This window comes from Heliangelus exortis, chromosome 2 (assembly GCF_036169615.1).
Source record: "Heliangelus exortis chromosome 2, bHelExo1.hap1, whole genome shotgun sequence".
Taxonomy (NCBI): domain Eukaryota; kingdom Metazoa; phylum Chordata; class Aves; order Apodiformes; family Trochilidae; genus Heliangelus; species Heliangelus exortis.
In genome coordinates, this window is record NC_092423.1 from 84,851,483 (window position 1) to 84,877,089 (window position 25,607).

Here is a 25,607-nt window from a genome sequence, read left to right on the forward strand (position 1 = left end):
AATTATTACTTCAGTACTGAGGCTGGTGAAATAAGAGTAAGACTTGGCAGTTCCCTGTTTTTTGCATATCAAAGAAGAAAGGCAAAATGCCTTTACTCCTAATTTTTTTCTGCATATGAGGATAGATTACCAAAATACTGATAAAGCATACTAATAGTATAGGAAGTTCTTTAATCCATATTAGTAGCTTATAGACTGGATTTTAAAAGAATTAGTTAAGTTCTGGCTAATAATACCATTTTTTACCAAATCTGGGGGGGGGGGGGGAAAAAAAAGTGACATTTCAAAGGGACAAAAAATAGATTCACAAAATGTTCCAAGACATACCAAGCAGGACACCTAATATACATCAAGACTGTTACATTTCTGGAAGTGTTAGATATTAAGAGATCATGACATGACTCTAAAGAGACCCAACTGCCTTTATCAAAGCAAGTTAGTCACAGCCAGCAAGAAGGTTAAACACACACGGACTTCTCTGATCTCTATACATTGAACTGCAACATGTAGTACACAAAACTCTGAGTATTGTGTAGGTTAAATTAGCTTTTTTACTATCCCTTTTCTTCAGTAAAACTCAAGTGCCTTACAGAAGTGGAAAACACAATTAATTTTTACAGATAGGGAAAGGAGCTGGCTAAGCAAGCTGGTAAATCTGGGAGCAAGTTTTCTTCTGTCTGCCCAAGAGTTTTAACTGAAGTATTTATCTATACATCTGTCTAAAGAGGTGAAGATCCATATTTCAGTGATTTTGCTCATTTGCGTTTTTATTTCAAAAGATCCTAAGATGATCTTTGTTCAATGCTGTCCAGACACTAGACAGAAAAAGCCTCCATAAAACTCACAGAAAGCAAACAATAACAGCAGGACACAGAACAGTCCATACTGCCATTAGTAAGCAAGGCATGTCTAGCAAGGACAGATGGTCACTTTTTTCTAGTGAACTTCCACACACTTAAAAGCTTTTAATTTCCCTTGATCTTTTCTTGAGGTTACAAAAATGCCAAGTCAATCATTCTTTGGGTATGTACCATCTTTTCTAAATCACCAGGCATTACCATTACCCTCCTAAGGCAAATTAACTGTGCCTGTATCTTTCTTTCAGTACAATTGCCAAAACTGACACAGTACCTTAACCTTACCATACAGAACAGAGCAGAAGTTTCAATCCCATATGTCCTCCAAATTATATCATCATTTATTCATGCCAATACATATATACACCTTTCTGGATAAAGCTGGATTACTAAATCTCATTTGATAACCCAAGGATCACCCTACATAAGGAAGGGAAATGGGGTGGCAGAAACAACTTGGATAGTTTTTCTCCATCTTTTATATTATTTTTCCTAAATATAAATCATTTCATTTATTCTTCTAAATCACATCCTATTCTTTCAACATTCAAGATTCTTCTGAATTGCCATCCTTGCTTTGTGTACCTGCATTTATTCACAAACACCTCTTGCCTTCAGATTTCATAAGCATATGCCACTCCATTCAGCAGTTTGTGAAGAACAGTAAGCTGAAACAACCACACAAAATCCCATACAGTATGCTTCCCCTTGATGAAAGTGAACTACTGAAAAATGTCACTCCAACTACTGCTAATCTAAAGATTTTCTACACAGCCTAAAATAGTTGTTTTTCTTTTATCTAGGCCATGTTTCCTTAGCTTGCTCTGCAAGAATATCACATGTGGCTTTCTCCAGTCCACAAGCTTCCTGTTGTAGAGGAAGTTAGATTGGCTTGATTTTGTGTTTCTCATCTTCACAATAAGGCTTCCAAATTTACCTCCCTACACTGCATGTTCAAAGAGAGGATTGTCTTACCTGTAATTAAATCTCTTCAGTATGTTTCTATTCTAACTGGATTTTCCATTACATCCTGTCTAGAGCAAAAATAAAAGGCACAGTGTGCACAGAACTGGCTGATGATTTTCTTGTGGTCCTGACTCTAAACAAAAGCCATTTTAACCAGAAGCAGACAAAAGAAACCAAGGGGAAGAAAATCCACTGTGCACTTTTATTTTCTTGATGTAAATCCTAAGTAACTCAGAAAAAAGTAACAACCTATACACAGTGCTGATACAGACAGGCATGTGGGTTATGAGACCTGGACACCAGTAACAGAATATGGAGGTGAACAAAAACACAAAACCATCTGCTGCAAAAGCAGTTATGAGTAAATTAGGTGAAGGATACTAGTAGGAATGGACCTTCAGTGCTCCATACCACATTACACTGCTACGTAATTTAAAGTGAAAACTACTTTCATAGAATCATAGAATCATCGGCTGGGTTGGAAGGGACCTCAGAGATCATCAAGTCCAACCCTTGATTCACTACCACTGCAGTTACCAGACCATGGCACTGAGTGCCACATCCAGTCTCTTTTTAAAAGCCTCCAGGGACGGAGAATCCACTACTTCCTTGATTAGCCCATTCCAATGTCTGACCACCCTCTCTGTAAAGAATTTCTTTTTAATGTCCAACCTAAACCTCCCCCGGCACAACTTGAGACCGTGCCCTCTTGTCTTGCTGAGGGTTGCCTGGGAGAAGAGACCAACCCCCCCCTGGCTCCAACCTCCTTTCAGGGAGTTGTAGAGAGTGATGAGGTCTCCCCTGAGCCTCCTCTTCTCCAGGCTGAACAGCCCCAGCTTCCTCAGCCTCTCCTCATAGGATCTGTGCTCGAGTCCCTTCACCAGCCTGGTTGCCCTCCTTTGGACCTGCTCCAGGACCTCAATCTCCTTCCTGAACTGAGGGGCCCAGAACTGGACACAGGACTCAAGCTGTGGCCTCGCCAGGGCTGAGTACAGGGGCAGAATCCCTTCCTTGGACCTGCTGGCCACGCTGTTCCTGATACAGGCCAGGATGCCATTGGCCTTCTTGGCTACCTGGGCACACTGCTGGCTCATGTTCAGCTTCCTGTCACTCCAGACTCCCAGGTCCCTTTCTGCCTGGCTGCTCTCAGCCACTCTGTGCCCAGCCTGGAGCTCCCCATGGGGTTGTTGTGGCCAAAGTGCAGGACCCGGCACTTGGCCTTGTTGAACCTCATCCCGTTGGAATCAGCCCAACTCTCCAGTCTGTCCAGGTCCCTCTGCAGAGCCCTCCTGCCTTCCAGCTGATCCACACTTCCCCCCAGCTTAGTGTCATCTGCAAATTTGCTGATGATGGACTCAATCCCCTCATCTAAATCATCAAAAAAGATATTAAATAGAACTGGGCCCAACACTGATCCCTGGGGGACACCACAGGTGAGCGGCCGCCAACTGGATCAGCACCGTTCAGCACCACTCTCTGGGCCTGGCCCTCCAGCCAGTTCCTAACCCAGCACAGGGTGCCCCTGTCCAAGCTGTGGGCTGACAGCTTTTCCAGGAGAATGCTGTGGGAGACGGTGTCAAAGGCCTTGCTGAAGTCTTTGGTTTTAAACTGTGCACACAAATAACCTACAGACTTCAAATTGGGAGCTGAGATTTTGGAACTCTGAATGCAGCCAGCTTCAGTTAAAACTGAAGTTTTCACATCAACTCAAAGTATTTCACATAATTAAAGTTAGACAAGGATGATTTTAGGCAGAGATCTTCCCTGCCAGTAATTTTTACTGTCCTGTTTTATACTCCATTACAACCATCAACACATTCACCACACTCTCTGCACAGTGGCTATCCTTAGCTTTTGTAAATGGCATCCAGCAATGAAAGGCTTTTTTGAAAACTGACTTTTCAGGAGAATCCAATACTCCAACCCTTCATTCAAACCTAAGCACATTTTAGTCCACTGCTCTGAGGTGCCGACCAGATTCACAGCCAGAATGTTTGTTGAGTGCAAAATATAATTCTCATATTCAACTCTGTGTCTGAACAGCCTCAATATTTGCATTCCTATTATTCAGAGAACTTCCTTCTGACACACCTATTGCTAATAATGGCAACAATCACACAGAGCTACTTATGCCCAATGAAATATATATTCCTAATTCTCACTCTTTATCCCACTTACCAGTTTCATCTCTTCCTGCAGACTGACTGTACGAATTTTCAATCATGCATTATGCAGTGGGTACAATTTCTTTTTATTCAGTGACACATCTCCTTCCCCCCCCAAAAAAAATTAATACAGCTGCCATAATGCATGTGACCAACTCTATTTCATCATCACTGTGTTTTTCTACCAGCTCGGTCCCATGGTATAACCCTTCACATGGTCAAAAACGTCAGAGAAAGAGTGAACAGGAAATCATGAAAAGGAAAGAAGATTATTATCCTGACATGATACTCCAAAGAAAAGAGATTTGTAACACAGAGTAAACCACATCTGTTTGTCTCAAAGAAGTGACCATTGACACACCAAAACACCAGCGCATACAGCAAAAGCATTCCATAATTCTCCATGGTTTTATCTTATACAGAAAGACAGCAAGGGAAATATTTTGGGGGAAAAAAAAAAATCTTTCCTAATGGAGATAATCCAAATATTACTTCCTGCATGCAATTTGTCAGAAAAAAATAAGATTCATAGGCATAATTTATACTACACAATCAGCAAAACCATAAACACAGGTATGTTTTAACAGATGTAAAATATACACTGCTATCATACTACCTCCCCAAAACTTAATAAAAAAATCATCAGGGTAACAGTTATTTTTATATAGCTGACATCTAAAGCGTATGCCCTTACTTTGCTTGGCCTTCATCAGTAGTTTGTTCACCAATCAAGCACTGATTCCACTAAGTACAGCCATGCAAACAACACAGCTCTCGAGCATCCTGCCACCTTCTTTCTTATGGGTACATGGACTCAAAGCAACACAAAGCAGAGTATGAAAGGGACCAAGAATGACTGAACTCAGTTTTGTTAAAGTAAATATTATTTTTAAAAGTTAACTGTAAAATACTCCCCCCACCCAAGGCTTTAAGTCTGCTTGAGAGTACTAAATCTCTGGAAAGCACAAAAAAACCACAAACAAAAAAATTCAAGACAAGCTACTACTCTCAACAGTAAAGTGTCAACTATCATATTCAGCATCATCAATAAATCTCTTTGGACTGTAAGAAATATCTTTTTCATAATTCAAACAGTACCTACACAGAATTGCACAGATAAAAGCTATCTTTCACAACATTACAACTGCTCTCCAGAAAGATGACAAAAACAAATAATTTGCAAATCAGAAGCAACACTATAGGTCTGTAAAGATGATGGAAGTCTTTCTTAACCATCACGACTTAAAAACATTAGTAAAGCAATCAGAAAAATCAGTTTATTTTTACAGCATTAATGTTCATCAGCCTTAAGTATGAGCATGGAGCATCAATGGTCCAGGTATGCTTGCCTTCAGTGGGACTATCAACAAAGAACTGTAGGATGACTCCTGCCAGCTGGCAGACACCTTTCTGCACCTTCGCTTCAGCCACCAGGAATCCCTTCCCTCATTTTTTCACGATGCAAAGCAGCCAGCATGGTTTGTATGGAGGATATGAGCCACAGTGCCAAATGCATTAGACACCTCTCAGCTCCTCCAGTTGACAAAGCATTCACTATGAAGGAACACCAGAAGTCAAGAAAATAAGACTTAGAGTCATCTACAAGTTTTATGTTGGTTTTGTCTACAAAGAGTGGGAATTTTAGTTTTTCAGTAATGCTTCTATTGCACTGGACTACTGAAAGGTTAAAGGCAAAGCTGGACCACCCTCTCAAAATCTCCACCTTCCTATACTATTCCTCAGTAGTTTTAAACTCCAGTCTTGTCTTCTCTCCCTCTACTTGTGAGATCTCAATGAGACCTAGAGCAGATACAGACTCCTGACATGAGAGACAACGCATTTCCTGTACACAAAGCACTGACTTTGGACCTCATTGATGACACTCCACCAGAAGTCACATGAGGCTCAGGAGACAGCAGATAATTATCACTTGCTGTAACAGCTCAACTACTCATCTTCCTCAAAAAATGCTATTATGGCAACAGCCTTAAACCAGGCATCAGCAACAACTCAGAATCATCAACTCCCTCCAGGATGCCAACTGGCATTAACCCCAGCTACACCTATAGATATGTGCATGCATGCACATGCATAGGGGTATGAATGCAAAGTGGTTTTCTTCATGTAGTAGTTACAAATATGGCTCAATTTCCACTTTCAAAGTATTGTTCTTTGCTGGAAGAATTTTGTGTGACATTAACACTGACAATCATACATAGAATCCTTTCAACTGAGAAAGACAGCGCTTTCTGTTTAACTTTTTCATGAGTCTTCCCTGACTCATGAGAAAAGAATAAAAGTAGCCAAACCTACTGAGGAAAAAAGTCCTGTTAAATTATGAATATAAAATACTTAAATACATAACTACATTAAAACAAATCACTTCTGCTCTCATAAACTTTGAGTTTCAGGAAAGCTGTCTGCTATATTCCCAGGTAAAATACCCAGTCGAGTAATATGTAACCTCTCCTTTTCCAATCTGAAGCAAAAAACCCTCAAACACCAGAAAGCAGAAAAGCTTACATGGAGAGGTTGTGCAAGAACAGAGTTTAGGAAAAAACAAAAATGTACCCGTTACAGTCACATCCAGTTTCCCCATTTCCACTGAGAATGCTTAATGGTACTAAAAGAGAGTGAGATAACTACAAATATTTCCCATGTTTTTAGAGAGATGAAAAATGATGGACATTCAAATAATGCTGCTTAAAAGATCACAACCTCAGTCTTCTGAAGGCAAAGAAACCAGTTTGCAAGTGGCAGCAGGCAACTATGAGATAAAAAAATACAACAGCTCTGTCCTATACATAGAAAAAGGGAACTACATAATTCTTCTGCTTCTATCCAATGGGTTAGTTTTTGTGCAGATCCCACATAGAGGGTACTGTAGTGTGCACTATAGCAAATTTTTTAGTGAACAAAGTGGGGGAGGGACATATCTAGGCAAGATCCTAAGACTTGCCATTCACAAGGGGCAGTTCTTGAAATAAATCAACTTGTTAATTTGGAAATGTAAATGTTAAATTTACATAATACTTTCCAACATTTACAAAGGATCTCAATCGTATAAGATGCTCATGAAGACAGTAAACAAAGTGCTAAGTGGTAAAAAGACCCCAAAGTAAAACCACTGCTCTACTCATCTAATTATGTCTATTTAGACAGTGAGATATAATTTCTTCCAGCACTCTGGCAAAAGGGACACTCTACTGTCTATTCAGCTCTGTAGCCTCATTGCAAAAAAAAAAAAAAAAAAAAAAAAAGAAATATCTGAGTTTTGCTCTAAAACCAAATAATTTATGGCTGTATAGGGGGCCAGAAAAGACCATACTCAGCCCTGGCGAGGCCACAGCTTGAGTCCTGTGTCCAGTTCTGGGCCCCTCAGTTCAGGAAGGATATCGAGGTCCTGGAGCAGGTCCAAAGGAGGGCAACCAGGCTGGTGAAGGGACTCGAGCACAGATCCTATGAGGAGAGGCTGAGGGAGCTGGGGCTGTTCAGCCTGGAGAAGAGGAGGCTCAGGGGAGACCTCATCACTCCCTACAACTCCCTGAAAGGAGGGGGTAGCCAGGGGGGGGTTGGTCTCTTTTCCCAGGCAACTCTCAGCAAGACAAGAGGGCACGGTCTCAAGTTGTGCCGGGGGAGGTTTAGGTTGGACATTAGAAAGAATTTCTTTACTGAGAGGGTGATCAAGCATTGGAATGGGCTGCCCAGGGAAGTGGTGGATTCTCCATCCCTGGAGATATTTAAAAAGAGACTGGATGTGGCACTCAGTGCCATGGGCTGGTAACTGCAGCGGTAGTGGATCAAGGGTTGGACTTGATGATCTCTGAGGTCCCTTCCAACCCAGCCAATTCTATGATTCTATGACTCTATATATATTTACTAACTTAGGAACCAAATGTAACCATAAAAAAACCTCACAAATCAAATGGGGAGTACTCTATTGCCAGGTATAATTAGAACTTCATAGTCAAAAAGGAAAATGAGAAAATTATATTCTTGTCCACAAACTTTTACGAAGCTCTATATTACGACACATCACAACATTAGTCCCCTAGTAAGTAATGGACGTATTAGAGAGAGATGTTTACAAGGTGAACAAGTGTATCATAACACCAAAGTCTAAAATAATGCATCGCTTACTAGGAGAACTTTTAACTCAGGGAACGGTAACATTACAGCACATAAAAGTAAACCTTTAGAAAAAACTTGGCCTAAAGCACATGTGTAATACAAAGACCCTCCCTTAGGAAAAAATATCTGGCCTGGGGACTTAGTTCCTTGACAATATTAAGGTTCTTTTTAAACACAAATTTTGTGGTGAGAAAAATAAATGGAAGCGAGGGGGGAATGGTTTGCTGCCTTCTGCCAGATTTAAAGCATTTCAGTAAGACTGTCTGTCAGTGTCAACAGGAGAATACATACTCTAAAACAACAAACTGCTTGACTGAGCATATGTCTCCATACACAAATACTAACTCTCCCACAGAAAATCTAGTTTTGGATATCTTCATCTGCCTCCAGGCAAAGCTCTGCTGCTTACAACAGTGTCTGAAATTTGGCTGAGCTGATAAATGACTATCATTTCTCATTTGCAAGAGTAGGAAGATCACTTTAAACAAACAAAAACAAATTTATTCCTCTTCTAAATAGAAACAGGCAGGCAAATATTTTCTTGCTTCAGGTGAGATAATGGTCCCTATTTCAGGAATCTTTGTTTAGCCCAAAGGAACACAGGAAACATTACATTATCAAGTTTCCAAAACAATGGATGTAGTTAGTAATATCCATCATAAGTGCTTTCTTGTCTCTTTCTGCAAAACCAGTAGCAGGTACTAACACTGTCATAACAAGGATGAGGAAACTGCAACAATAAGCCAATGAATTGGCTTTTCTTAAAAAAGCACTGCTGTCTTAATGCAGCCCTTGGCAATGCAGCAATCCAGCACACAGTTCCCCAAATCGTGCCGCAAACCTTAAGGTTTCTTCCTAGAAACACCCGGTTTCACCACCTGCCGAGGCAGTCAGCTGTTTTCAGTGCCTTTCTTTTTTACACATACAAACCTAGAGGATCCTTCAGTATGCAGGAAGCAAGGTACGTATGCAGTTTACAAACACATCACGCCTAAAAATCAGGAACACTGAAAAACAGCACTGCAGCTCCAGGAACGCGTAACAACATCCCCTTAGTCCCTAAGCATTTGCTTCTATCCCCCAACTCCTTTCTGACATTACCACATTGGAGTATATGTTAGAGCTAATTTAGCACAGAAATGGACTGCAATACAGACATTTTTTCAGCCTATTTCACAATACATGCCTAAGGAAGGGAAAGCATGGCCAGGAAAAGACTGTTGACTTCAGCAGCAGTGGCAGGCTGATGCATTTGTGAAACCAACAATCTAAATCTTAATTTTTGGTGACTTGCCTTTGTTGTTACATTAAATCTTAGCAGGCCCGCTACATGGTAATTATTTCTTCTATTTTCTCTAATTGCTTGTTTTTTCAGTTATTCTATATCTGTTTTCCATCTCAATTTAAACACCTCTGTACCAGCTGCTGTGGACCAGGCACATTGTGAATTACATCATCCCATCATGAGGGAACGATTATTAATCCAATACCTAGCAGACTGCTTCAAGGTCTCAGAAACTTTCACTACCAGAAATCTCCACTAACTCTTCAGATATAAATTCAGCCATTTAGCATTTTCAGCAACTGGAAAAACATACAGGTATATAAACTCTTGCCTCCCAAAAACACCTGCCTGGTTCAGGGTTGAGCAATAATTCCTGTTCAAATATTCTTTAAAAAAGGTGAAACAGTAATCTTTCTTACAGAAGCTCACCTCAGAGTACATGAAATGTAGCAAGACAAAAACATTCAGAATATTTAAATTTCTAATCAACCAGTAAAAACAAAGTTACTAAAGATAAAACTGTAACAAGCAGGCAAGATATTTTCAGTGTTTCTCTGTCAGGATATAGAGAGAGAACTGTGACTTTCAGAAGAACAAAATCTGAACATTTTTCTTGATAGTAGGTATGCTATACCATAGAATACTTCCAAAGCACCAAAATGAAAAAAAGTCATCTTTTAAAAATGCAGCTAAGTGAAAAGCAAGAAAAATATGAATGTCCTTCTTTTGTTCAATCAACACTGAATTATTTTTACTCATTTAGAAAAGGGGAAAATATTCTTGAAAATACAATACTGTCTTAAAACACTTGACATTAAGAAAAGCATGCAGGAAACACTCAATACTTTTGCACACCTTGAGACATGCCAAAACAAAGCCTTCCAACTCGTTCAACTCAACTGTTTCAAAGTCGTACACTTGGTAAACCACCTCTTAACACTGGCTCACCTGAAGAGTATCAACTTTTTGGGAAATGCACTATGTTTTTTAAACACTCAAATCCACTTCATCATTAGTAATTGAGCTGGAGAAGAATTGCCAGCTGAGGAAGCATTATTAAGACCCTCCTCTGCAGCTGAAAACTTGGGGCTTGCAATTATCTCCCTGAGAGGAATAGAAGCCCATTCATTTGTCAAAATACCTTAGCTGGATTTCCCCGATACGATACAGGAACATTTAGCTTCAAACTACTTTGATATAAAATTAGTAAGAAACAATTTATAAGTAGCAGCTCGTGCTTCAACACCTTCAAATGCTGAGAACACTCTGCTTTGCACACTGAAGTGTTCTACAGACCAAGTATACTAAAACCATTGATTTGTCAGCATTGCTCTCAGATATGCACCAAAAACATTCCACATTTTCAGAAACTAAGTTCTAAATATAACAATGATTACTTAAATACGATCCTTCCAGCAAAAGCCTTATCAACCTTCCACACTCATGTATATACAAAAAAATTCAATTAGATTTTCCATACTATAACAACAGTATTCTGCTCACTCATCAAGAATGAATATTGAAGAAAAGGCTGCAAAAAACTACAAGTTCAGTGCTATCTTCAGCACACGTATGTAAAAGAAACAAGAATTTAGAAGGCATGTAAATTTAACTTCTTACACAACTATCTCGTCTGTCTGGTTTGGACTACCATGTAATTTTTTGATAAAGAGACCACACATCTTATCTAAACAGATCCACTGTCTTGTCTACCTCCTCAACAATTATTCCAACATACCCCAGGGCTATAATGGTGTGACCTATGCTGTAACTGAAAGCAGACAGTATGCTTACATTACATTTTACTGGGATATATAAACACTTCCCTTTTCTTGCAAAGATCCCACTGATATTTTCCTGCTAATCATAGCTTATCCTCAATTATATAAATGTCTTTAGCATTTAAAGCTTTTCTTTTCTTTCTTTTTTTTTTTCTCCGTTGTTATTTTTGCATTTCCAGAAAGCACAAGGAATCACAGAAAGGAAACTAAGAGTAAATCTTACTCTTGTCAGAGTCAAGAGAGGCAGGAAGGAAGTAGGTCAAACTGACTTTTTCCTACCTGAGGCTGGCCAGAGAAGCTAATCACTCCAGTCAAAACTTCCACCTGCCAATAAGTAGATTCTCTCTAGTCAACACTTTGATAGTTCTGGATCTGCAAACTCATTGACTAATTAGCTTGCTATACAGCTATATCTTTCATTATTTGACAAATTAATTACTGAGATATCATTAATCCATTTAAATATTTTTTGTTACCTTTTAGAGCAAGACATTTACATTTTATTCTCTCTTGCCAACTCTTCTGTTCCCCTCTCCTACCAATTTTCTGTTGCCCTAATTCATGTGTGCCTACACCTGCAGGCTCAAAGCATGGCTTTAGGCAAATATTGACTAGGAGACTCTCCAGTGTTTGTAGCTGCAACAAATCAAGAGTTGAAAAGGGAAGTGTCATTGCAGTCTGTTGTCCAGCAAAGGCTGGAGATCACAGCTTTAGTGTCATCAACAGGACCTTGCACCCAAGTTCTCATTTCAAGGCTGTTCAGATGCTCCTAAAGCCTCCAGTTCTGACCCACACCTAACTACTTCTAATCATTAAAAGATGGTGGGCAACACTGTTTATGCCAACCAATCCCAGTTTTTCTTGGTCTCAAACACTGGCTCTTTGAGGCAATCCTACTTCTTTTGAAATAGCCTTCAACAAAGAAAAATACCGAGCAATCTCTGCTAGGCAAATCAAGATAAACATATAATTCAGATACCACTACCAACAAATGAAAAGTCAGTTACAATACACCTTAAGACAATCTATGCTTTTTCTTCAGATACGCTCGTTCCAAGGCTTGAAGCAAACAACTCTTTTGACTTTTTTTTTTTTTTTTTTAATGACAAGAAAGTTGTTATAGTGTTACATGTAGAAAAAGCATACAATTCTGGTAAAAGCTGGAGTATAGGTGACAATGGTGTTAAAAACACGTCCACGCTGCCATTAGTGTTTCACTTCTTAATAGCACTCAAGCACTTATTATTTAGAAGCATTCACTCAGGAAAATTAAATAGTACTATTATAAAAAATTATGGTATCATTTGCAGTGTAAGAAGTATTTCCTAATAGTTTCTGTGACATTACAGTGTAGATCAGATGCTCACCAAGCAAACTAGGTCATAACTAAATAATCCAACAACTGAATTTTAAGACAGCTGGAGCAGATAGATGCTTTATTAATTTTCTTATATCACCTTTCTGTACAAGTATCTGCCACAGTTAAGAAACAAACCTCGGTTTTCCCAAGGCAGTAAGGGTACTGAGCTGCATTTTAGTGTGGACCATACTAGCATGAAGACAGTGAATTGAGCTTCTTTCCTTCCTTTTCCTCACAGCATTCAGGAAGGAAATAAATTAGGTTATCCCTCTCCCTAATTACATCAACTTACATACTTTACTTGTATGAACAATATATTCATTTCTTCATCTTGTCTGAAGGCTGCTCTTCTGTACTGCTCTTTGGTTTTTCAAGAGGACAGAAGACAACAAAATAACAAAATAACTACTCTGCAAAGTGGATTTCAAACCACTGCCATTAAAAAAAAAAAGTACATTCAGTAAATTCAGCCTTCAAAATTCATAAGCAAGTGTAGAAACTGTGTCAGAGAAAAGAAATATGACCAGCTACTCATTAACGCAAGCCAAGTGGTTCAGCTAATCTCCATGCTTTTCTAAAAAAATACCCTATAGAAGCAGCTGTCTACTTTTTCATAATTTAAAAGGGCCAACTGCAGTAGAGGCATCAGCAGACTGAAAAATGGCTGACGGGATGTGGACGTTTAGAAAATGTCTGTCTGCAAGTAGCCCCTGCTAGAACAAGTTTACCCTCCCTTGTTGAAAACACAACTTGTGGGCTGATCCCTCACAATAACTTCAGTACCTTAGTGCTGCTGCTAGAAGCTCCCCTTTATTCCTCCACCCCAAAACACCCATTTCCCACATGATACACCTTCACAATGTCTCTTAATTACCAAACCCATAAGTCATACCACATGCTATGGTTTGTTCCAAGGTTTAGGTATGCCATCTGGTCAGTCACAAACAGAGGCTCACAGGTGAACTGACAGGCTTGAAAGAGAACAGGCAACTGTAGAGCTGTTGTCTTCCTCCTCAATTTTCTCCAGATTTGTGCCACCTTACTATTTTGAGGACTTTTGCACATTGAACATAACTAAAAAGCAACCTACAAATTAAGAAGAGGGCATGAGGATAAAACGAGATGGAAGGGCTAAAGGTGAATAGAGCAAGACATCAAACTCTTCCTCTCTTGCTAAAATTATTTTTGTTGCTTGGCTGGGACAAACATCCACCTAAAAACACTATTAGATTTTACAAGAAGGACCAACACAGGCCATGATGTTATCATATGAAAGATACCAAGAGAAAACAGACAAACTGTAGGAAGAGAACAGAACCCCAGTCAGTGCTGGTACAGCCAGGGAAACATCCCTCCCATCACTGAAGACTGGACATTTGATCCATACGGGTGCAGCCAAAGCACATGCCTTCAAGTTTTTCCAGATATCCTTTAAAATTTGTGCATTGAAGTCTTGTCTTTAACTTTCCTCTCACTTGAGGGAATCCCATAAAAACTATTTGTAACTATTAAGCCTTATTTATGAAGAGAAACAGAAAACAAACAAACACGCAGCCCCACCAGTACAGAGTACAGGGGGCAATCACTTCCCTAGTCCTGATGGCCACACATTTTCAGATGAAAGCCAGGATGCTGCTGGCCACCTTGTCCACCTGGGCACACTGCTGGCTCACATTCCTCTGGCTGGGATCAATATCTCTAGGGCCTCTTCCACCAGACAACTTTGCAGCCACACTTTCTCAAGCTTGTACTGTTGGCATAGGGTTGCTGTGACCCAGGTGCAGGATCTGACACTTAGCAGTGTTAAACCTCACACAACTGGCTTGGCCTATCAACCCAGCCTGTCCAGATCCCTCTGCAGAGCCCTCCTGCCCTCAGGCAGATCAACACTTGGTGCCATGTGCAAACTGACTGAAGGTGCACTTGATCCTCTCCTCCAGATCATTGATAAAGATAATAAACAGAACTGGCATCAACACTGAGCACTGGGGAACACCTCTTGTGACCAGCTGCCAACTGGATTTAACTCAGTTCACCACAACTCTTTGGGCCGGGCCATCCAGCCAGTTTTTTGCCCAGTGAAGCACACACCCACCCAAGCCATGAGACACCCGTTTCTCCAGGAGAATGCTACAGGAATCTTTGTCAAAGGCTTTACTAAATTCTAGGCAAACAACATCCACAGCCTTTCCCTCATCCACTAAGCAAGCCAGTTTGTCACAGAAGGCAAAAGGGTTTGTGAAGCAGGACCTGCCTTTCATGAACCCATGCAGACTGGGCCTGATTACCTCCACAAGCTGCATGATGGCACTCAAGATGATCTGCTCCACAATCTTCCCCAGTATCAAGGTGTAATGGTTTAACACAAAGGTTAAAACAAAGGAATTCATTACGTAACTCAAAATACACAGAAATATCTCTAGTAAATTACATACATAGAAATATCTCTAGTAAATTAAATTATGTCAAGAACTGGCATGCAAAGTAAAATACAAAACCTCATGCTATTTCTGAATACTATCCAAGAACCAGCATAATAAATATTCTCAGTAAGTTGACGATGAAGCAATTTTCATCTGAAATACCTGAGTTACACTTTAAAAAGTTATGACTTTATGAAAAAGGTTGAGCTTTACCTTGAGACAGCTAGATCTCCAAGACATGTCAAACTAGATAACAAAAAAACCCCAAATTACTAGCAATTCCTGTTATTTTTACTTTTTTTTTTCAGATGCATTTATCTGCTTCCATTCTTGAAACATTACCACATCATTCTAAATAAATAATGATACACCCAACCAGTCATTACACATTCAAATATAATAAATGGAAGCAATGGAGAAATCACAAATTAAGGAAAGCTGTTAAGGTGGTATGCTACCATAGTAATTGGTAAGAGCTGCTTTAAATAAACAATTGGCCAGCATGTTACAAGCAACAGATACAGCAGTAAATGCAGTCTCTTTGAAAAACAAGAGATTGTTCTTGTTTCTGCTCCACAGAAATAGACTGCACAGCTCATCCGTGCAGACATATCAGTAGTGAAACAATTTCATTAATCTTTGCAACAAAAAGGTGGTTTGATTATACAGAAGTTGGTATCAAATATTCTTAACAGACTTGAAACTGAAAATTTATCTGAGGATCACAAAGTCAAACATTTGATCTGGAAATCAGTAGCTGACTTGCAAGTCTCAGTTCCTGTGCACAGAAGTGACAATAAAGAAAGCCTGCTCATTAAAAAAAAACCAAACCAAACATCCTGTTGCAGATTCTTTGTTTAAAAACACTAGTGATCCAAACTCGTGGATCAGTGCAAACCAGTGACTGTGACTCAGCTCAGTTCAACTCCACTGCAAATGATATGAGGTGTGCTATAAGAAATAAAAGGCATTGTTTTCCAGGAAGAAGCAGAGATGTTCTATGATGTTTCAAATAAAGAGGAAAATGTGGTTAAAGAGAGTCCTAACACGTCTTTCAAATATACATAACAATACATGAAGTATTGTTTCACAACTCGGAAGAAGTTCTTGCAATGTTTGGGAATGCAAAATTATTTGGGGGAAAAAAAAAAAAAAAGGTAGTCATGATAGCGTGAAACTACATAAGAAAGATTTGATGTAATCCAAAGCAACAAAATTATATATTATTGTACCATGAATCAGATCGCAGCTGAGATTGGGACAATTGGTTTCTTGCAGACAGCAGATTTCAAGCACTGTTTGCAATGATTATTTTTTCTGGACAATATAAAGACAATATAAAAGATGTGACTTGACATCTTTGCAAAATCAAAAACCAACTAAAAGAAAGAAAACATGAGGAATTCAAGAAACAAAATAATTCTAGAAACAAAGGGCTTGATTTTTGCTTTTTTAGAGGGTTTTTTAAAGATTTAACAAATTCAATACACAAGGTTACTTGGTTTTTCTTGGGCATTGGTTATCTTGCATTTTTGAAAATAAACTACTGCAGATACAAAGCTTTTATGAATTAGAGTCACAAGTGAAACCACATATACTGCCTGGCAAGCATATTTTGATAGAGAAATAAGTTTTGTGCTGGGTCTACACAGGGTGAATGGTGCTTTCAAGTTATGATTAACCAATTCTGGTTACTCACTAGAATGGTTCATGCTTAAACACCCTTTTCCATTCAATGAGATGATATCATAGCAGGATAATGTGAGTAATATTACAAATTAGGACTTGAATTTATAATACAAGAAAAAAAAAAAAACAACCCAAAAAACACCCATAGCCTTTGACTTTTAACAACTGTCCCATGTACCTTTTAAATATGAAGCAAGATTTTTCATATGCTTTTTGTCATAGTTACTGTTTCTGCAGTATTACATTTAGGTATGTTTCTCCCAAATGCACTTTTACAAGCATTGATGGATTGTTCAATATTTTATGTAGGAGTCTGTGTTATTTGACAGTCACAGTATAAATTTTGCCTCATTCTTTAACATTTTGTACAAGTAATACAAACATACAAATTATTTTAGACTTGATACAATATTGATGCAGCTCCTAGAAATCCAATTAATTGCCAAACATCAAATACAGATTTTAGAGGATGTAAAACCTATAATGATAAAAAAAAAATAGTAATTTTTTCTAAAGCTATATTATCAATACTTTTTAAGGTCTCAGCACATTAGAGTTATTTTGAAGGCAACATTATTGACCATATACTTCTAGAACTCTGCACAGTTGGAGCAGTCCTTAAGGCTGATGTTGATCTACATGCTCTGAAAATACTTTAATCCCATGTACATAAAACCTGTGGTGCCATATGCTAAAACCAATTTAAAGCTGCAAAACAAACAAACAAATGAATATGCCATTTTACATATCAGGAGCCATCCTATTCTGTTCTGCTTTAGCAGGGAACTTGAGCTTTTACAAAGAATAAAGAATTCCTGTGCATCCTTTCTGACACATAACTCCCCCTATTCAATTCAGTGCCTAAGTAACTCCAGCACAAGTTGAAGAACCAGTGAGCAGCTCAGAATTGTTTTCCCACAGCTATATTAGACCACACTTTAATAACATTATCAGTTTGTTCTTTTAAGAGGCCAGATATTAGGATGAAAGCAAATGAAAGTGTACTTACTGGACTTTTTGGTCCTATCTGTAACCCTTTTTTCATTCAAACAGTACTGGAGGAAAATATAAGCTGTGATAAGAACCTAAAGGCTTTTCCAAGTTTGTGAGAAGTTACAAAGAGTGTATAATTTTTCATCCACACTGAGGCTCCTGAAGGTGCTTTCCTACTTCCTAAAGCTACTGAAATAAAATTCCTGTGTTTTTCATGCTTTTCTGAGGCCATCAGTTCAGCAAAATAAGCCACAAAATCAAATACTTAGAAATGTCAGCCAGAAGAATTATTTAAATTTTATAACCTCTCTTTGCATGCAGAAGGCTTTAAGGTGTGAGTTTCACTTCCCTTGAAATGTATTTCAAATAAACATATTTAAATGGCAGAACCTCTGCTGCAATTTGGGAAGCTTAATATTTGTAATAGGATGTGCACATGTCAGCACTATCTCCACCATTTGAAAACTGAAAACAACTATTACTAACTTCAGTTCCCACATTTCTTAAACATCTGAGCAGTGAACCCTGGAGAAAAAATTGCAAGAGTACACTGGAAAAAGGGTGAAAAACGTCCCACACTGCTTGCCAGGGTAGGATTTTGTTGCTATTTTAAGTATACCTGTTATTCCAAGTCTCTCTTTTGAACAGGACTGCTCTGGTAGGCTGCCCTAAACCATTTTTCAAAAATAAAGATAGAAGACATCGTAACTTCATTCACATGATGCTACAGACAGCAGAGTTTAAAACAACCAAGTATTCTTAAAAAAATGTTCTGTGGAAATGTGTCTTTAATTTCTTTGTGACAGCTACTAACTCAAACTGGACATTTAAACTAACATTCCAATGAGCAGAAATGGAAGTAATTTCTTACAGAAGTACTTAATAGAGACAATAGTCAAAGCTGAGTTTTGCATCTGCAATTAGGATTCAGCTTCTGTGTTTGAAAAGTGTATCAATCCCAATTACCCTGAATACACAATTAAATGGAAACTAAATAAATCCATTAGTTTCATTTTAACTTAAATCCTTAAAGATACTTCAAAAATGCCACATCAGTGCATGTTCTCTCTTCAATGTATTTAATGCAGAAACACCATTAACAGCATATGCAAATAAGAGCCTAGGTTGTTCTTAATGGTAAATTATTCATAATGATAATCAAACTAATGACTGTCACAGAGTGAAAGCACAATTCTCACCAGCCCTATTTTTTCACCTACAACTAATTTGCACTTGGACCACGTGAAGATTCAGAAGTCTATCTTGTGCTTTGTTGGTGGCAGGCTTGCCTTTTTTTTTTTTTTTTTTTTTTCTTTTTTTTTTTTTTTTGCTTGCCACATGAAATTACATCACTCGCTTTTGGCTGCAGTGAGAGCTTTATGCTTGGTTTTAGGTCCTTGCTGTTCTAGTTAAACTCATTTTAGAACACTGCTGCGGAGACATTTGTTTAAGGCCAGTAGAAAGCAGCTCTGTCTCTTTATAGAGGTTCATGGTAACTTGATCTATTTTTCATTCTGCTTATCAGTCAGCCTCCTCATTCAAATATTTAATGAGCACAAATCTCTCTACACACTGACAAATGCACACACACACAAAAGCCCCCAAAACCAATCTAAAACAAAACAAAAAACCAAAAAAACAAAAAACCAAAAACAAACAAAAAAACCCCCAGAATTTGCTTTTCTTCTCCCTTGCACTTTTAATTATCAGAGTAATTCTTGTAATCGTTTACAATTTGCACTAAAGCATTGCTAGCATACTGCAGACTGAAACCACATGTAAAAATGATAAGGATGACTTGGGACTCTATACCAATAAGCAGATTAGGATTCAAGTTCTTTGTGCTCTGTTGGCCTTCATTATGTTGTGCCTATAAAATGAGGCTAGTATATTCCTTTCTCCTGTAGAACTACTTAATGTGAGATATTTATGCACGTGTGAGATATTATAATAATTCCTGTGGCTGATGGGAAGTGGAAGTACCAGCTGAAGCTCTGGAGACTATTCTGATGAACTGTAAAACAAAAAAGTCAAAGAACATGATGTACAGTTTCACTTGCCTGTAACAAGTTTTCACAGGCAACACAGATGTTGAATATCATCCTGATTCAATTGTTCCACCTAACTGGAATGACAAATTTTGTCATATGACTTCATCTACACATCAGGTGTTCTCTTACATGACGAAATTCTGGAACTCAACATGGAAATAGCACCACATCCGATTACAAAGAAATACTATTTGTAAAAAAAAAAAAATAAAAAATTAAAAAAAATTACTAGAAGCTTATCTACTGTAAGAAATCCCACCAAAAATTTCCTAGAGAATTCTAACAGTTGCACAGCTTAACCAGTATTAGCACTAGTGAAAATAAAGTAGATTTTGTGAAATATTTACATGACACTGGCTCACAATTTACAGGACAAAGTTTTAAAAAGCAAGACATGCCTTAAGAAACAAAAGAGCAGTTCCCATCTTCTGCCTCCAAAGGATGCTAACGCTCTTCCAGCTAGACCACTGAACTGGCCTATCTGCTGGAGTAAATTTTCTAACAGCACAAAGTTTCTGGAAGTTGATGCCAGCATGGCACAAGGAGAAGAAGAACAAAAACTCTCCCCTCCTTAACAAGCAATGATTTTCACAGCAGCTGCACATCAGCTGGTCCCACAGTCTGAACTTCCACAGCAGTGAGCTGCTGCTGATTTATACTGCTCTTTGCTAGCAGTAACTTCTCACAGGAGAACAAACAAATGTCTTAAGGACTATCAGGTTATGCAGCGTGGCAGCCCACAACACAGTCTACTCTATAGCCCTGCCTATATCTCTCTCTCAAATGCTGGAAGAGATCTGCTCATAAAGGAAAAATACATGAGCTGAACCTATCAATGAGTGTTGCAATGGTCACTGAACACTACTACCACTGAAAAGGCACCATTACAAAGCTTTGACTGTTGGGGATAACTTTTTCATTCCACAGAAATGAAGCTGATCACTCCAATACCAAACCCAAATACCTCAGTAAAAAATACTAACATTTTAAGCCACTCATAAGCAAGTTCCATACCCCAGTTACCTACCACAAAAAGGCAGAAGAGAAGGGAAAAAAAAACAAACCCAACCCTGTTGTTTTGGTTTTTTTCTTTTAAATGATTGAAAATAAAGCCCTGGATCACAGAAGTAACTGATATCAAGAGACAATCTAGGAAGAGCACCTTGCCAAGGGAACCTTTTCTTAACTGACCAGATCTCCAAGCCCATATGCTTATGAAGATGCCAGCTAAACACAGCTCCCTAACTTGACTGTTCTGTTCCATTGGCCCTTCAAACAAAGGCACAGGAAATAAAACTCAAATTTCCAACAAGAAACTACAAACCACCTGCATAGTCTGGGGCTTTAGAATTCAAGTTAATTCTCTTTAGTGGATTATAACCAGACCTTTATGTGAACCCAATGGTAAGAATGCCTCAATGATTTGGGAGTTACTATAGCAGTACATGCACGAGATATTTATGCAGTACTCGAAGTCACAAGCTTCTAATTTAGCCAAAAGTAAATGCCCCTTAAGGATCTTCATATTTCATAGTGTAAAACCATATTTAAGCAATCAGAAAATGAATAATAGAGCAGTTAGCCAGCTCTTTAATACATTAGCTAAAAGTATATCAATTCCATTGATTTTTGTGATGGGCTGATTTCACATAATGGACTAAGCTCACTAGAAATACTGTAAAAGGGAAAAAATGCTTTGCCAGAGTTAGTGGAAGACGGTGTCAAAAAGCTTTTATGACAAATATATGGTTAAAACAATTTATTTAGAGATGTCAAATCTAGAATACTACTGTCAAGAATAGACTTTGTACTAAAAGTTGAGTTAAAGCCATGATTACAACATTGCAGATATATTTTTGCAGACTTCAGTTATACTTCACTTCAAATGTTTTGTTTTACTCCTAGCTAAGAAATAGGAAGCTTGGACTATGAATACATAGTCAAACTTCAACATGGCAAAAGGTTAACTGCAGAATGCTTCAATGATTCATAAAGCGAGCAACACTTAAAGACACTAATTAATGATCTAAAAAATAAAGTAGAAAAGTTAACAGTTGTGTAGGTTAGTCAAGTACAGAGAGCCAAAAATGCAACCAGCTGGGAGCTAATCAACCATGATGTCCAGGTAACACGGTGGCAGATAAAATTCAGTGCTAATAAATGCAGAAGAAGTGTCACTAAAAGTCAAAGAATTATTAGTATGGTCAGCAACCTTCTAAATTAAGTAAATCTAGTCTAAACAAGAGGATTACAAGCATCTCTGTGGAAATCAAGGAAGATCTCTGTTCAACATGAGAACATCGCTGCTGAAAATTAAGTCTCAGGATTCAAAAGCATCAGTGGCAAGTTACCTTCATATAAAACTCATGCTTCATTGTTAATCATTACCTGAAAAAAGCTGCTGTACTAAATTAGGTGTCTGAAGGAACTTGTATAAAGAGAATCAGGAATTAATGCTGTTAATATTAAAAAACCACAAAGCAAGACATGAAAAATACATACTTACAAGTAGGCTAAACAACATAAAGAGAAGGTTAATAATTTATACCTCAAAAATTAAGATAGTGCTCAGTTCAAGCACGAAGTATACAGTTCAGATGTACGCTTTTTTTAAGCAATGTAGAATTAAACACTCAAAGCAATTTCTAGTGCATCTTCGTAAGAAAAAAATCTGCCAATAGGCAAGGAAGGACAGAAAACTGGACTGGGGTGAGGAAGATCACTTTCAAGGATTCATGTCTTCTATTAAGTATTGGTGTAAGACCTGTACCGTAACAGAAGTATTCAATATCTGCTATCAGCTTTTCATCACGAATACCAGGAAGAACTCCCCTGCCAAAATTGCAGTGCTAAAATCAGCACGTTGGCCCTGTGAGGTCACACACACACACACACACACACACACACACACACACACCCCCCAAAACCACCATCTTCCCAACAACCTATAAATTTCAAGCTGCTGAAGAGTAAACCTAAAAAGCAAAACATACACTGTAGCTTGGCCTAAAGGACAGCACTACAAACTTCCAAGATTAAAAATTACTTGATAAAGTTATTGGTCTATAAGTATGAAACAGCATTAGTCTCAAAAGCACCACTCCAACTGCTAAAGGTGTTTTAATGCATCTTACGTCCCCTTAAAATTTTTTTCTATTTCAATTAGTAGGCCAGACCTTCTCCTTGTAAATACTGAAGGCCCCCAGTACAGGTCAACTTGCATCTAGAGATGGTTCCTACACTTCTACATGGACAACACTCAAAGAAACAGACTGGGGAGGATGCCAGAGACAAAGACCATATCATCTTGCTTCTCTGAATCAAACTTTTGTTCTGGTTGGATAGTCTGAGAATTATGTGCACTAAAAAAATAAATCACTAAAAATATAAAATCTGTCAAGACTCTCTTGAGCTAAACATAATGTACATTGCATTCTAATTATTTAAGTATTTGTAAGTACCCTATTTTTAGATTAGTGTCCCTGAAGCTACTTTTTTTCTTATCCCAAAGACAAACCACATGTTTTCTATGATATAAGAAAAAAAAAATACTGAACAAATGTACAACAAATACATTTTTTTACCAACACATTTTCAACAAGGAAAGGGCACTATTTCACTAAAGCAGTAATTTGGCATTGCAATTCACCCTAAATTTCCACCATTATTTCTCTGCACAGGTTATTCCTCATTTGATCTTGTTTAAACAAATCCAGTTTCAGATGATGGGCGGAGTGGGGAGTGTGTGAGTGTGTGTGTGTGTGTGTGTGTGTGTGTGTGGAATTTTTCTATAAAAGCGAAACAGTACCACCTCACCACTAGGATATGCAATGACTGCCACAGGGTATTTTTAAAACACTTCCATGACTTTCATTAGTGTCTTTCAATAACCTCATTCCTACTGAAAAAAGGCGTATGGTGAATAAGGTATCCTCATTCACTTAGCTTACAACTCTGATAAGCCAGACAGCATCCAGTAACAGTGTTGCCATTATCACCTTGATCTGAAGGGTGGCTTGTATACCGTGTCCTTGCCAGGTACCATTTCTATCATTTTTCTGAAGATGACCACGCTGCCACAATCTCCCTATCGACAGTCATTTTAGGAACATTTCTCATTCATGTTTTACAGATAAGGTAAGCCTGATAAAATGCAGCAAATTCAAAGTGCTAGCAATAGCACTTACAAAAGACCAACATCACAGAAGGACAAAATGGTTTGTCATCTCCAAATGACAAAAAACGATGAAGCTGGCACTAGAAACTGAAATGCTTTCTTCAATATAAGCAATCCTTTGTATTTACAAGAAAAACGAGTTCTGTGGTCTTCCAAGCGCTCAGAGTAGCATGATTTTCATTGCCTTTGCAAAGAAGCAAAGCGGAGAGGAGCAGTTTATTAAAATACATGGTTAGTTACATAGTTTTGGTTTGCACAGCTGTTGGCTATGCTCATTTACAGTTCATGTTATGCCACCATCATTTATATAAACAGGAGGGGATGGGTCGCTCCTGTTCATCGCCATAAAACTTAGTTCTTTCAGCAGCTGCCGCACTAAAATCAGTTTCTATTTCAGTACCTTACCCTGGAAGTTTACAAAGGGGCAGGTTCCAGAGACTGCTAAAAACAAGCAGAAGCTAAAGAAACTTTCCCGTACTTAATAATAAAAGCGGGGGGAGGGGGATGGGGAGGAAGGGGCAGAGAAGGGGGTAGGGAGGGAACACGGGTCGGACGAGCGACACACAATTCTGCTTTCTTGGAGTGGAAGGAGGCAGTAACCCTCTGCTAAGACGGGTGAAGTCACATAAAAACTAAGTTGCTTTAGGCAACTACTTCGTCTCCCCAATCCCCCGACAGCTTCAATGAATTAAAAGGAAACAAAATAAGGCTGATCCGGATCCCAGCAGATAACAAAGTCTAAAATATTAGTCGCACGTTATGTAATAACCATTAACTGATCGAACCCGATGTGACAGCGGGGCGGGGGCTGAGGCGGGCATGCTGCCCCGGCACCCCCCTGCACGCCCTCCCGGAGGCTGCCGACACGGAGCGGCAGCTCCCGACCCCTGAAAGGAGCAACAGGACGGAGCAGCCCCCAGAAACCAAACCCCTTCCCCCACCCGCCCCCTTCCCCGCCAAGGAGCAAGGCGAGGAGCCGCTGGAAGGCAGCATGCAGGCTTTGAGCGCCCGTGTGTCGTGTTCCTCCCCCCTGCTCCGCTCCGTCTCGGCAGCTGCCCCACCAGAAGGCACCGCGGCCGGGGCTGCCCCGGTCCTCCGTCCGCCCGGCGGGGAGGAAGCGGCGATCGGTCGAGGCGGCGGCTCCCCTGCCGGCGGCCGCAGGGGAAGAAGCCCGCGGCGCTGCCTGAACTTAGCGCGGGGCGAGAGAGAGAGGGGGGGAAGCGGAACCCGAGCTGCCCGGAGCCCGCACTCACCTCGGCCCTCTCTGTCGCTGCAGGGTGGCCGGCGGAGGGAAGGAGGACGGCCCTCGGGGGGAAGCAACGGGAGCCGCCGGCCCCGCCGCTGCTGCGCCTGTCACCGGGCTCCCGGGGAGTAGAGTCCCGCAGGATAAATCCTCCGGGCGGCGGCGGGGACGGGGACGAGCAGCACACTGCCCGCTCGTCGCGGCGGCCGCTGCCTCGCACCAACTTGAGGCGCGGCCGCCGTTGCCGTTGCGCAGCCGGGCTGCCGCCGGCGGCCGCTGCCGCTACAGCCACCGGGGAACCGGCGCCTCCGCTAGCTGCCTGGCTCCACGGCAGGAGAAGGAGCGCCGCGCCGACACCACCTCCTCGGCCCCCCTCTTCCTGCGGCTGCCGGGAGCCGCGCTCCGGGCGCAGCGGGGCGGTCGGGCGGTCACACAGAGCCCCGCGGAGGAGCCGCCGCCACCCTCTCCCTCAGCGCCTCGGAGCCC

At 39.8% G+C, this 25,607-nt stretch overlaps 1 protein-coding gene across 3 annotated transcripts in view; it reads right to left on the reverse strand.

Moving 5' to 3' along the window:
* GALNT1 (polypeptide N-acetylgalactosaminyltransferase 1) overlaps positions 1-25,271 on the reverse strand; it is a 92,548-nt gene extending 67,277 nt beyond the window's left edge. The window contains exon 1 of one of the 3 annotated variants that reach the window (XM_071736808.1): positions 25,132-25,271. The gene's annotated coding sequence lies outside the window, so the exon portion shown is untranslated. The remainder of the gene's footprint in view (positions 1-25,131) is intronic. The other 2 variants (XM_071736807.1, XM_071736809.1) reach the window with 2 other exon arrangements.
* Between the last annotated feature and the right edge of the window lie 336 nt (positions 25,272-25,607).